Source organism: Vombatus ursinus, unplaced genomic scaffold (assembly GCF_900497805.2).
Source record: "Vombatus ursinus unplaced genomic scaffold, bare-nosed wombat genome assembly UNPS02014826.1, whole genome shotgun sequence".
Lineage (NCBI taxonomy): Eukaryota > Metazoa > Chordata > Mammalia > Diprotodontia > Vombatidae > Vombatus > Vombatus ursinus.
The window spans coordinates 12,594,842-12,609,068 of NW_020954604.1; the positions used below are offsets into that span (position 1 = coordinate 12,594,842).

A 14,227-nucleotide genomic window follows, 5' to 3' on the forward strand; every position below is an offset into this window, starting at 1 on the left:
TCCACCAGAGCTGAGGAACACAGAAATTCCATTATAAACACACACTTGGTCAAACTTTCTACAAGAAATTGGTGTCAAAGGGCCTTTTACTACAGAACTTAATTGAAGAATGTCTTTTTATGGGAAAGGAGAGCAAGGGGCCCATATGTGTATTGCTTAACTGCATTATGACTGGATCCTATAGCGTTGGCAATAATCTGAGACAGACTGAAGTGTGATCTGGCCTGACACTTGGGAATTGTATCCAGATGCTCTACATGACTCAATCTGTACTAATACATTGACTCTCCTTTTATGCTAATCTCTGTGTTTTTATCTTTATACACCTCAAAGATGTATCTCCAAGCTAGGCTGATAACACTTCCCTAAAACTGACCCAGGTTAGCGGGAGGGCTGGGCTGGGGTGGTTGTGCCAGCAGTCACCAGACAACCTGCAGATCAGAGGATGACTGAAAGCTCATCTGGCTGCAGTTGCTGTGCCATCTAGTGGTTCTATTTTTAATAAAAGGCTGGAAGGTGTCAAAATGCTGGAGAGTTCCCTGACTGGGGTCAAATTATGACAGCCTTCAAATCCTTAACAAGAAACTTGGAATTTAATTCTAGAGACATTAGGGAGCCACTGGAGGTTTTTGAGCAGAAGATGTTACAATTCAACTTATTATGCTTCAGCAATATCATTCATTTACTTCTGTGCATTATGGATTCAAGAAGGCAGAGATATTGGAGGCAAAGAGGTCAGAGAGGAGACTATTGCAATAGTCCAGGGTATCCTGGATCTTTGATAATCATGAGATTTCAGGTATTCTGTTCTTTCTCCATCAGGAATATCTAAGTATTTGAAGAGAGTCTTTCAATGAAACCTCTGCCTAGAAACTGATGATGTAGCTCAGTTCTGATCCAGATTGGTTCTCCAACCTCAGAGGTTCCTAATCCTGGAGCACCAAGAGAGACTTAAGTTCTTATTCTGGACATTTTAGGGGCAGTTTCTATGGGCTGGAGACAACCCTGACTGACATTCCTCTAGGTCCCTTGTCCTTTCCCTGTCCCCAGGATGTTGTATGTGTGGACAAAAGTTCTGATGGTGACCCTGCTGGTGCTAAACTCCCTGGTGGCTGCAGGCAGAGAAAGCCCAGGTAAGCATAGAGCAGTAGTTCCCCGGACAGGATAGGTGGAGAAATAAGGGAAATGCTCCTCTCCATATGGCTCAGACCAAAGAAGGGCTGGGAGCAAGCTGACATTTGGAGGGATGGGAAGGTAGAAGAAACTGGTCTCTAAAGTCCCATCATCCTATTTCTGTGCTCCTTTTCTCCCTTTATCCCACATTCCAAGTATACTCTTGCTTCCTCTCCCTTTCTATGTTCCTACACCCATCCCTTCTCAGGTGCTCTCGGTCTCTACTTTCCGCATCAAATTCCCACCTAAACTTTCTTGTCCTCTTAAACACCTTCCCATAGATGGCCAAATTTGCTAAACTGATTTCAACTTTGGTGTTCATAAGGGAAGAGCTTTCTTATTTTGCTTAGCCCTCCCTGGAAGAATGAGAGTATTTGAAAGCCTTGTGTGAAGCCAAGGCATTTGGGATCCGTCCCTAGCCCTTGGGTTAAAATAGTAATGGCAGCATTTTCCTATGCATCCCCCTGAGGCAGGTCACAGGCCAACTATGAGTTGGGAGAGACCAAGGAGGCTGAGTCAAGATAAGATTTCTTTTATCTTTATATACCTTGTTAATGGACTGAAGAAATATTGCTGGTTCAATATCTGTAAATCTCCACTTCTCAGTCATGAAAAGCTTCATGCAGAAAGTGGTGCTGGATCTTTGTCCTGAAGGAAAGCAGGGATCTAAAAGGTAGAGATGAGGAGGGGGTGCATTCTGGGCATGGGAAACAGCCAGTGCAAAAAAAAATAAAGACAAATGATGGAATGTGGTAGAGGGACAGTGAAAAGACTAATTTTGTGATACTATAAAATTCAGTGAGTGGAATAATTTATACAAAGAAACTGGAAAGGTATGTTGGGGCCACATTGTCAAAAATCCTCCATCTTCAAAAGAGAGCCTTCTGGGCTATGACAGAAACCTCTCCAACCAGAGTTAGGTTTGCAGGTAGGTAGTGATCAGATCAAAGGCCCTTTGATGCTATCCTAAACATCTCCCCTACAGCCTGTCCTGGCCCCAGCCTGGCCTCCTCCTCTCTGATCAGGTCAATAATCTGGCTTGGATCTCTCATCCATGATGTATCTAGGAAACACTTCAGTTTCTTTTTTTCTGAAAAGTCCATTCATAAAATTTTTATTCCACTTACATCAACTTAATACACATAATCTTAACCATTATGCTTGGATTATTCATGAAAATTTCATAAGACATTAAACAATGCTAGTCATTATCTCAGGTTATTTCCCTGTTAACTATTTTTACAGCACATGCATGTTAGGCAAGTATCAAAAAAATCACAAAGGCAAAACACCTAAAAAAGTTAAATACGTGAGTTTTTTTGTTTTACTGCTGTGCTTGATATACAGTGACTTTATGAATATCAAGCAATATGTACTTGCACATTTTTTCTTAGGTTGCCTAAACCATTTAAATACAAATAAAATGAGTGTAGGAAAAATAATGAAAGTAAACAGCAGGTAATTTTACAAATAATGGAATGTGAACAATTTCTGCCCTTCTCCAGAGTAAATTGAATGGGTTAAACCTTTGTGTTAAAGAACACTTTTGCAATTGCAATCATAAAGGTGTATATATTGAGACTGTGTCTTCCACAGACACACATGGAATGACATGTAATATCTATGGGACATCTGTTTCTACCACAACCATGAATGCTCCAATTCTAAAGTACCCACAATAACTACATCTCTGGCTGGCACCAGTTATCCCTTTATCCCCTTACCATGACAGACCAATATGTAGACAGTTTTCTTTGCTTAGACATGGAAGCTGTTTTAACACTGGCCTTGTGAAATCACAGTGTACCAAAAGTACTATACTAAACATGTTAAAAGTGTATACAAATTCCATATCCCCATATTGGCCACCTCAGATGAAAACAGATAACTCCCCAAATGTTAACTGGCCCTACTCCCCTAATATCAAACATAAAAACCACATGGGGAATATAGAAATCCAAATAGAAGTAATATAAACCTGTCATAAATCATAAACAAAACCTATTTGTGGAACAGCATGGATGACAAATGGTCTACTGAGTAAATTTTAGAATGAGGCAGACAAAAATCGGAAGGCTGGTTAATTCTCCCCTCCTTCTCCTGCTTCAGCATCATCTCCTTGGGTGTTCAACGTCCACAATGTTAAGTTGACTCCCAGTAACTGTATTATTAGTGTGCTGTCTTTGTATGATTCTTCGCTTAATATATCAAGTTCAGCAATGGCTTCATCAAAAGCTGTCTTTGCAAGGGAGCAGGCTTTCTCTGGAGAGTTCAGGATTTCATAACAGAATACAGAGAAGTTCAAGGCCAGACCTAATCTTATAAGATGTGTTGGTTGCATCTCCTTTTTTGCCAATTTCAAAAGCTTCTTGATCTGCTTGTTGTGATTGATCCACTATTCCTTTCTTGTCATCACCAGCAGCAACCTCAGCCAAACAACGGTAGTAGTCTCCTTTCATTTTCAAATAGAAAACTTTGCTTTCTGCTTATAAAGTATTAGGAATCAAGAACTTTTCCAATAGAGACAGTACATCATTGCAGATATCTCTTAGTTCACTCTCATTTTCTCTCTGTATTCTTGGCCCTCTGCTGTTTTTTTCTGAGCACCTTCCGTCTTTTGCTCAATACTTGAAACAACCCTCGAAGATGACCTTTGGGCCCTTATGACATTTTTTAAGCAACAGAGAGAAGATTCCTCTCCTCATTGGATAGTTCAACTCCTTGCTCAGTTACAGACTTCATGCAGGCTGCCATGTCATCATATCTCTCAGCCTGCTCAGCCAATTTGACCTTCTGCACCAGTTCATTTTTATCCATGACTGAATGTTCTCTGCCTGGAGTGAGTGGCAGCGGCAGACGGATGGACAGGGGATTCAGTGGATTCAGGCAGCCGCTGTGGCCAACCTTCAATTTGTTGATCCTTGCAGCAGTACAACCCTTTGGGTATAGTATCCTGTGTGTAACTCCTATTGCCAGGGACTGAGCCTGAGTCAGGGAGCTGTCCAGGGTCTAACAGTCAATTCTTGAAAAAGGGAAACCCAGAAGCGGGATGTCAGCCTCAGCAGAATAATAATAATAATAATAATAATAATAATAATAATAATAATAATAATAGTAATAATAATAATAGTAATAATAAGCTGTGACTGCTTAGATAGTCCGAGCGACTCAGTCAAGCCTAGAGGCAGCCATTAGTGGAATGAGGAGGCAGCGCTTCGATGTCACAGTCATCCAAAGTAGAAATGTTTATTAAGTAACTTCTCTGCTCAGCCCTGTGCGTGGGAGTTGGAGGAATACAAAGTATCAAAGAGACTCCAAACCACATAAAAGAAAGTATGTACTCAACATGGAGTAATCACATCTGGATTTTAATGTAGCCTTAGCTTTGTCAGCTCTGCACTTCTGCGGACTGCTATCAAAGAGAGAAGGTCAAGCAGAGTTCACCAGTTGGTGACACTCAGGTAACCTGCAGTTCTGGAACTTTATTTTAGAGAAATCCTGTAAAAGAAGCTGGTCACTAAAACTATCAACCATTTCAACCATCAACTACATGGGAGAAAACATGGGCAGAATCAAGTAAGCCATCTGATCTCTGAATGGTGGTTAACCTGCCCTTCAGTTCTCAATCCAATAAGCTCCGGATACCTACAGTATGAGTTGAAAGGTGGGAGTGTTTTTTTATCCCATCACTAGTCAAGAACTGACAGACCTTTTGGCAAGACTGTTGCTCTAGGTAACCTTGCTTTCCTCCTCATTTGCCTATTAAAGAAAGATTAGCTCAAAGCCTGTATCCTCATTAAAATTGTGGATAATGTCTTGTCATTTTAAAAGAGGGCTGAACCCAGGAGGAAATTCTGATTAGGCCTTGACAGCCAGGAGCAGGATCTGGAATCTTCTTCTCATGGCAATGCACTGCATCAACCTCACTTGTTTCACTGTCTCTTCATTGCTGTAATTTCATTTCCCCCATCCTTCATAGATAAGGAAATTTGGTAGCTGTTAAATCTTTTTCTGTTGTCATTAATGCTAGTGTGAGTAGAGATTTGGAGAGAGGTTTGGATCTATGTAATAGGATAAAACAACCCTACTTTACAAAACTGATGTATGAGGGGAAGAAGAGTAGACTTTGGCTAATTTGGAGACCCAAATATGATAGAGTAACATATAGAAATCATTCATCGCGTAGACCGGTGTACTTTTCCACAAACAGGAGAGCCTATAAGCAAAGAAAATAAAATGACATTTGTATCCATACCTATAGATACCCTTAGGCACAGTGGATAGAGTGCCAGGCCTGGAGTCAAGAAGACTTGTCTTCATGACTTCAGATCTGACCTCAGACACTTAGTAGCTATTTACGACCTGGAAAAAGAAATGACAAACCACTCCAGTATCTTTGACAAGAAACCCCCCTCCCCCCCAAAAAAGAAGAGGGGTCATGAAGAGTGGGACGTGACTGAAATGACTGAACAACCTCAACATGCTTTATAGTAAAGGGAGGCTTATGCCTGCAGGGCTCCCTCAGCCCAACACTGTTCTGTGAGCTAACCCTTTTGTCCAGGAAACCAGTGGAACACCCTTAAAGGAAACTGACACACCTATAAGTTTTACATGCAGAGACAACATCTCTGTGTTTTCCTTATAAATGGCAGCCTATCCCTCATTCAGTTATATGTGTGAAAACCTGTATCTCTATAATTTATATTTTGGATTGTTTCTCCATTTGTGACTTGCCTAGAGAAAAAAGGGTGAACTCCAACAAAGCAAAATCCTTAAGAATTAATCATAGAAAGCTCTAATCCTTAGAGTGTTCATTCAGAGACTCTACCTGAGTCTGCAGAGACTCTTCCCATTGTTAGCTTTACCATGAATTTTACAAAGTCATTGTTTGAACCAGAAAGAAACCTTATTTATGGCTGGGAAAGGCTAGGCATCCCACAAGTGGGAGCACAAGTGTCCAACAGATACACACCTTTTTATTCCCTATTCCCGATGTGAATTTCCCTCTCCTGTTTCCCTTTTAGCTGGGTACTATAGAAGTTATAGCCTATCTGAAGCATCTAATTACCCCCATGTGAGTCTCCACCTCTAATCTCCCACTTTCCACAATTCTGGGACCCAGGCCCTCATCTGCTTTTGCTTTTATTTGGGAACACCCCTTTTGATGTTCATCTCTACCTAACCTCAGAACCAATTTTTCTGCCAGTTAATCGATTCATCCACCAATAGTGTTTTCTTATTCTAATTTATGGTTTCCTTTGTTTGACTTCCACCTAACACTTAGACTGATTTTTTGGATAACTAGCTATTTCTCACATTCCTTCCCAGTTTAAACTGACTCCAATGCTCTGGAGTGTGCTGTCATGTAGGCCTTCACACCCTGAAGAGTGATATGTGGAAGCAACGCCCCCAACCACATTTTCCACACCAAGGATCAAGAAACAGACCAAATCACTCCCCTGTCCCCCCAAACTGAAGGAAAATGGTGGCTCAGATTGGTTAGCGCAGGGTTGGGCAATCTTGGATCTCAAGGTCACATGTGACCCTGTAGGTCCTCAAGTGCTACCCTTTGACTGAATCCAAACTTCACAGAACAAATTCCCTTAATAAAAAGATTTGTTCTGTAAAACTTGGACTTAGTCAAAAGACTGTACCCAAGGACCTAGAAGATCACATGTGACCTTGAGGCCACAGGTTCCCCACCCCTGGGTTAGAGGAAGGGGGGAAGACCCTGCCACATGGGAGAGTAAGGTGAGGAGCTGTGAAAGACAGTGACAGAGAATCCCTAACACATTTGGACTTGGGCCCTTGACTAGAGATTGCCCAACCTGCTCATTCTTGTCTACTTCTCTCTACAGTCTCATCTTTGTGGATTTCTGTGTCATTATGATGTAGATGCAGTTTGGGAGGGACACTTACAGGCCTGCCTGGAGTTACTGTGGATTTACTATGTTAAAAATTCTCTTCTACCCTGATTGACCCAACCCACTTGGACACTGACTCATGTCTAGAATGGCAGTAACTAATGTATCCTTCTAGGGGAGGTTCTGATACATAAGCAGCCTGAATGGGGCCTAGTTATAGAGTCTGGAGACTGTGCCAGCCTGCCTATGTTTGAAGGGGCAGAAGAAATTGAGGGAGAGCACTGAAGAAGGTTTCCTGTAAAGGTCAGTGTTTAGGAGCTAGAATTCCCAGCTTGTCTCCCTGTGTGGCTCCCTCTGAGCTCTCTTGAGCTCTCAATGCCTCATCACAAGAATGGAACTGAGTTTCAATGCTTCTCCCTTTGGAGATTTTAGCACCGAGCTTACCATAAAGACTAGGTGACAGTATAGGCCTTCAGGACCATAATAAGGAGGCCAGTGAAATAGAGGATGGTACCATCCCAGCCATAAAGTGTATGACTCAGTGGAGTCAATAAATATCTATTAAGCACTTATGTGCCAGGCACTGTGCTAAGTGTTAGGGATACAAAGAATGACACAAGACAATCCCTGCCCTCCAGGAGCTTCAGTCACCTGGGAGAAAACAATATATGAAAGGAAGCTGAAAAGGCATGGTTGTGATCATTCTTCTTTGGGGTCCCTAAGGTTCTGGTTCAATTATTCTTGAAAAAAAATTTTTTACTCTAAAGTATGAGATCCAGTCAGCCTGTGCTAGTGTTTCCGAATTCTGGCAATGAACTCCAGAGTTCTTCAGATAGATGTTGAGTATCTCTGTATTGCTTCTTCTGAACTTCAGTGCTTGCTTTGTGTGAGTTCTCTGTAAAATAGTCTTTTAGGCAAATGCGCGTTTGGCATTTGAACTACATAGCCAGCCCATCAGGGTCATATATCTCTGCAGTAGAGTTTGAAAGGACCTCAGTGTCTAGTACCTTATTTTACTAGGTGATCTTTAGGATCTTCCTAAAACAATTCAAATGGAAGTGATTCAGTTTCCTGGCATGTCACTGGTATACTGTCCAAATTTCACAGGCATACGACAATGAGATCAGCTCAGAAGCTCTGGAAACCTTCTGTTGGTAGGCAGCCTGATACTCACACATTCCTTCAGGGCCACTCAAACACTGAGTTACCTCTGGCACTGCATGCCCTCAACCTCATTATCTATGTGTACATTCCTGAAAAGTACACTACCAAGGTAAGTGAACTTATCCACAGAGTTAAAAGTTTCTCTATTTGCTGTAACTGATGGTTCCATGAATGCATAGTGTGGTGCTGGCTGGTGGAGAAGTTCTATTTTCTTGATTTTGATTGTGAGGCCACAATTAGCACAAACAGTAGAGAACTGATCCATACTGTGTTGCATCTCAGCCTGGGAAGCTACATTGAGTGCACAATCATCTATGAACAGAAAGTTGCACATCAATTCTCCCTCCACTTTAGTCTTAACCTGTAGCCTATTCAAGTTAAATAAGTTTTACATGTGGAGACAACATCTCTGTGTTTTTTTTATAAATGGCAGTCTATCCCTCATTCAGTTATACATGTGAAAACCTGTATCTCCATAACTTATATTTTGAATAGTTTCTCCATTCAAGACTTACATAGAGAAAAAAAAAAGGTGAACTCCAACAAAGCAAAATCCTTAAGAATTAATCATGGAAAGCTGTGGTAGCTGACCTTGAGACCATTTTTGTCTTGGTTGAAGACATCTAACAACATCACTGAAAACATTATACTAAAAAACATGGGGGCAAGCACACAACCTTGCTTCACTCTATTGGTGACTGGAAATGCTCAAGAACATCACCCACTATGCAGAACCTGTGCAAGCATGCCATTGTGGAACTGGTGTAAAATACAGATAAACTTCTCCAGGCAACCAAATTTTGTCATAATCTTCCACAAGCCCTCATGGCTGACAGTATCAAAGGCTTTGGTCAGATCAACGAAGATTGTGTACAGACCTCTGTTCTACTCCTGGCATTTCTTCTGGAGTTGTTGGGCAGTAAACAGCATGCCAACCATTCCTCAGCCCTTTCTGAAGCCACGCTGGCTCTAGAGTAGATGACTATTTTCCAGGTGAAGGATCGGCATATTATGGAAAACCCTGTCAAGAATCTTGCCATACAAGACTAAGAGAGAGAACCCTTATGATTGTCACAAGACAACCTATTTCCTTTTCCTTTACAGAGATGGATAATGGAGGCATCCTTGAGCTTCTAGGGGATAATCTACTATTGCCATATAACCCAGAGGATCTCAGTCAGCTTTTGTATGAGCACTGAACCCCCTGCCTTGTAAACTTTAGTGGGAATAGAATCAGCACCAGCTGCTTTGCCACATGAGAGGAGCCTAATGGCATTCAAAACCAGTTTAGGAAGTTTAGGTAGAGAGGGATTGACTGCAACCTGAAGTATATAGTCAATGGCTTCAGTATTGATGGATAAGTCTGTTGAGAATACTATGAAAGTTTTCAGCCCACCTCTCTAGGATCACGTCCTTATAGTTAATCAATATGGCTTCATCCGCACAATGTAGTAGGAAAGTGCCATAGTTCTTTGGACCACGAATAGTCTTTGGGGCATCATAAAATGTTTCGGATTGTTACTATCAACATAAAACTGAATTTCATTTGCCTTCTTAATAAGTCACGAATCTTGCATCTCTCTAAGCTTTACTTGTGCTTTGTTTTGGATGGAATTAAATGCTGCCTTCTTAGAGATTAATGAACTATCCTTCTGGTAAATCCTATGGAGTTCTCATGTTTCACTTAACAGCTTCTGAATTTCCCATCCTTTTCATCAGCCCAATCCTGATGTTTGTGTTTGACCTAGATAAATAAATGCAGACTTGGAAGAAGGAAAAAATGGTAAAATGATATGGGTGATGTCTTTTGACTTGCGCATAAACTGGAATTAAGTGGCCTGAATTTTGTCTCACTCTCTCTTCCCAGAGTGATCAGAGTCCAGTGGCAAGACAAAAGTCGAGATTACTGGTGGTGGCTCAGGATGAAGTAGATGACTTTGGCCTCTTAGATGTCTATTTAAGCTCCGAGCACTCCATAGCACCTGTTTTAGTCACTCTCATGGTTATTAGAACAAATTATTCTTATCCACCTATTCTACCAGAGGAAGTATTCACATGCTTGAGGAAGACATTCATCTAATCCATCTTAATGTGTTTTAGGTCCATTGGTTACCCTCAACTTAGTTTAGCCAGTCTACTAAAATGGTTTACTGGGGTGTGACTGCTGCACTTGTTACAGGTCCTTGTAGCTACAGGTGAGTGTTGGGTGACCAGTTGGACACCAGAAATGGAAAGCACCCTGAAACAGGCTTGGCAAGTCCTCGCATAAGGGGTACTAGTCTTCTCTTAGCACCCATATACTCCATGGAGCTTAAAATAAATACTGATTTCACTCATTTTGTATTAGCCTCTTTTAAGTAGCCTGCATATAAAGAGATGGTAATTTTTTAAAGTAAAATCTTGCATGAGTTTAAGTTAGTTAATAAAGTTTTATACAGAAGCCAGCTCTCCCTGCTATCTGTAAGATATTACAATTCTGATTCAATTCTGATACAATTCTCAAATGAGTGGATGGGGGTGAGGGGAAGAATGGCAAGGGGTGGGGCTAAAGGATGGAACCTGAGACCCCTCTCAAGGGTCTCTCTACTAGTGAATGTGGGATTCCTTAAGATCCTTGAGCCCTGGGATCTGGCCACTTCATCACCTTCTGTAAGCTCCCTGGAAGAAAGAGCTGAAACCAGAGCCAGACCATCACTTCACCCCTGACCTAGAGCAAGATTTCTGCCACAATCAAATATCTTCTCTCCCTTAGAGAAGATCATGGAGCAGAGAGGGCCTCAGGACTTTCCCCAGACTGTCTCACCTTTTTGTCTTCTCATGTTGACAGTGAGGCCAACCCCAAAGAAGATCAGCCCCAGCACAAGGCCCCTGACTCCACTCAGCATCTTATTCCTGGCAGATTCAGACTGTGCTTCTGCAGAGGAGAGACACCAAGGATCAAAATTTTCCCTCCACTAGCCAACCCCATGTGGGGAGCACATGGGTCTGAGCTGTCTAAGAAAGGAAGGAATGGATGTGCAAAGGGCCTTTCAGGACTCAGGAAGTGAAAGCTCATCAGGGGACACTGACACCAATCCGTCTCAAAGCCCAGCTGCCCTACCCCAGGGGAAGGGGTCTATAAGCTGATCACAGAGTCTGACAGGGAGGCTAGCTCCCAGGGTGGGGGCCAGTGGGGAGGCTGACCAGGTTCTAGGTCTCCATAGGTCTTAGTTCAGCACTGCCATTAGGGAGTTGGGCTGGGGTAAAGGGGGAGGGTGGATAGCACCACATGGGGTTTGTGTTAGCCCAGGCCAGAAGCAAAGAGGGCACAGGACACACACTGAGGGAATCTCAGAGCTAACTCCATGTCCTAAGCAATGTTAGAACTGGAGGGTGAGGGAACACTATCTCACTCCAGTGCAAGATGACAGGTCTCTGAAGGCTGGAGTGCTCCACTTGGTAGGTGTAGACATATCCATGCTTGGAGGTCATTTCCAGCATCATCAGGATCTGGTCGGTCCAGTCTCCATTGCTGATGAGGCCTGTGGACACAACCCCAGTTGTCTCCTCCTGCTCATTCAGGAACCACCTGACCTCAATGTCTCCAGGATAGAAACCACTGACAGATAGACAAGCAGGTTGTGGCGTCTCGGGGTGAGAGGGCAGGAAAGCATCTTTGATGGATACACAATCACCTCAGGCTTAACTGGAAGAGAGAAGAAAGATCTTGAGTGAAGGAGTCAGAGCAGGTCTTCCTAATCTAGTTCCCACCTCTGTCACCTGATCTTTAACCAGGCTCAGGTCTTCTCTCCTCCTCAGGGCCAGAAATGGGCATCTTGGTAGGCATTTAAGCTCCCCCTAATACTAGCAATCTGAACTAGTAGGAAGGAGACCCAGAAGTCCATGGTGCTGAATTATCAAGGCCCCAACTCATCAGGATTCAGTGATATGGGAAGAAATTATCAGACAAGATTTCTCATTAGAAATGGATACTTTGTAATGGATTATTTCCAAAAGCAGATCGTAGGTGTAGATAAACTATTTTAAGAAAGATTTCCTGTTCAATTATTAAAAAATGCTTTCAATCTACTGAAGAAAATTTTAAATCAGGAGACCTGTAGGGGAACATCTAGGTCCACTAGAAACTTAAGCACCCTGACCTAGAGTCTAGAGGCCCTAGGAAAAGTAGAAATATGTCTGGGTCCCTGGAGAAAGACAATTTTAGTGATGAGGCCTCAGTTGTAAGAGTTTGTGTTATCAGAGAAGGGTGGGAGGGGGAAGGGAGGGAGAGAATGTGGAGGAGACAGGAGAGAACAGAGCATGGGAGGCTTCTGCTGAGCTTAGTTTCAGGGATAAAGAAAGAAAGAAGTTTTATTTAAGATTTCAAAAGATTCATAATACCTAGGCACTCAGGACTTGGGGGGTTTAATTTGTATTAACCATTTTGTTGTTTTTCAGTCATTTTTCAGTCATGTCCAACTCTTTGTTATCCCATTTAGGGTTTTCTTGGCAAAGAGTGGTTTGCCATTTCCTTCTCCAACTCATTTTACAGATAAGGAACTTACACAAATGAGGTTATGTGACTTGCCCAGGTTCTCAGAGCTAGGAAGTTTCTGAGGCCAGATTTGAAGTGAGGAAGATGAGTCTTCCTGCCTCCAGTCCTGGCACTCTTCACACTGCACTGCCTAGCTGCCTATTAGCCATTTTAGGACTGTATAAATGTGAGATATTTATTGGTGAAGGATTTTTTGGCTTGTTCCCAATTCAATTTATCCCCAATAGAATTGGAGAAGGTAAAACCATCTGAATTTGACTGAGGAAAAAGGACTCAAAGAAACAAAATCCATGCTGGTATAAGAGAGTTCCCCCCCTTCCCTCTCCAGCACATCTCCCCCCTTTCCTATATTACTACCCTCTTTCTCCCCATTCATTCTCCCCTTTCTTCTCCTCTCTCTTCCCTCCTCTTGACCCCTTCACTCACCTCACTAGTGCATTTCCCTTTTGGACGGTTGCAACCTTGATGCCCCAGGGCCTGTGTTCTTCCAAGATTCTGAAGCAGAGAAAACATTTGTACTAAAAAAAAAAAAGTGTCTGAACAGGGAGCCAGTTGGAAGAGTTAGTGGCACTCAGACATTTCCCAAATACAATCCAATGGACTCCATTCTTCCTTTTCAATTCCGGGTCCATTTCATTATCTATCTGCAAAGCCTCCTCCAAATATGCACAGTGATGCTTTAATTAGAATGTCATGATCTGAACAGTGGACATTTCTCATCCCTTTCAGACTTACTTGTATGGATTTTAAGGCTGGTCTATTTTTCATAGAAGTGTAAATTATTAATGTGAATATTAACCTTTTTCTGCCTCACTGAGTACTTATGGTCAAAGGAGCATTGAATGAGGTTATTGCCGCTTTTCTATTTTTCAGGGAATTTTGAATGATCATGGAATCAAAGACTTTCTTGTAATTAACAAGCAAAACCTTTTAGTTAATTTTAAATGGTAAACATATGGTCCAATGTTGACCACCTCTTGTGAAATCTTCCTTGTTTCCTACTAATACACTCATCAAAGATTCTCTCAGTTCATATATATAGATGCCTCTCAAAAAGAAATTTTTTAAATAGGTGAAAGAATGGGCATATGAGGCAGTAGTTACTGACATTCTCTCAGTCATTTTTCTTTTTGGTATCGGTAAGGGCCAAGAATTTTCAGGATCTTTCTCTCTTTCAGATCTCTTGAACACTGGTCCCTCAATATACCCATAATCGTGTCATTTCTAGCACAAATCTCTTCTGTAAATGCTTGACTAACCAGCTGCTTTTCCTGCCTTTGTTTTCTTTGCAGTCATTTTCACCTCCATGTTAAGCACATCCAGGATTGTGTTGTTAGGGTCCAAGTGCTAGGTTGTTACATTATCCTTGCTAAAGAAATTCTTGAACTGCATATTTGCCAAAGATATTGGCCATTGTGAAGGAGATCCAGTGCAAAGTCCAGGTTAAAGAAGAATTTTTGATGGACAGTGAGGTTCCCCAGACATTTATCCT

General features: G+C 42.0%; 2 pseudogenes; both read right to left on the bottom strand.

The window, feature by feature from the left end:
* Nucleotides 1-3,219: 3,219 nt before the first annotated feature.
* On the bottom strand, nucleotides 3,220-3,990 carry LOC114025100 (annotated as a pseudogene).
* Nucleotides 3,991-10,806: 6,816 nt separating this feature from the next.
* On the bottom strand, nucleotides 10,807-12,015 carry LOC114025052 (annotated as a pseudogene).
* Nucleotides 12,016-14,227: the final 2,212 nt, after the last annotated feature.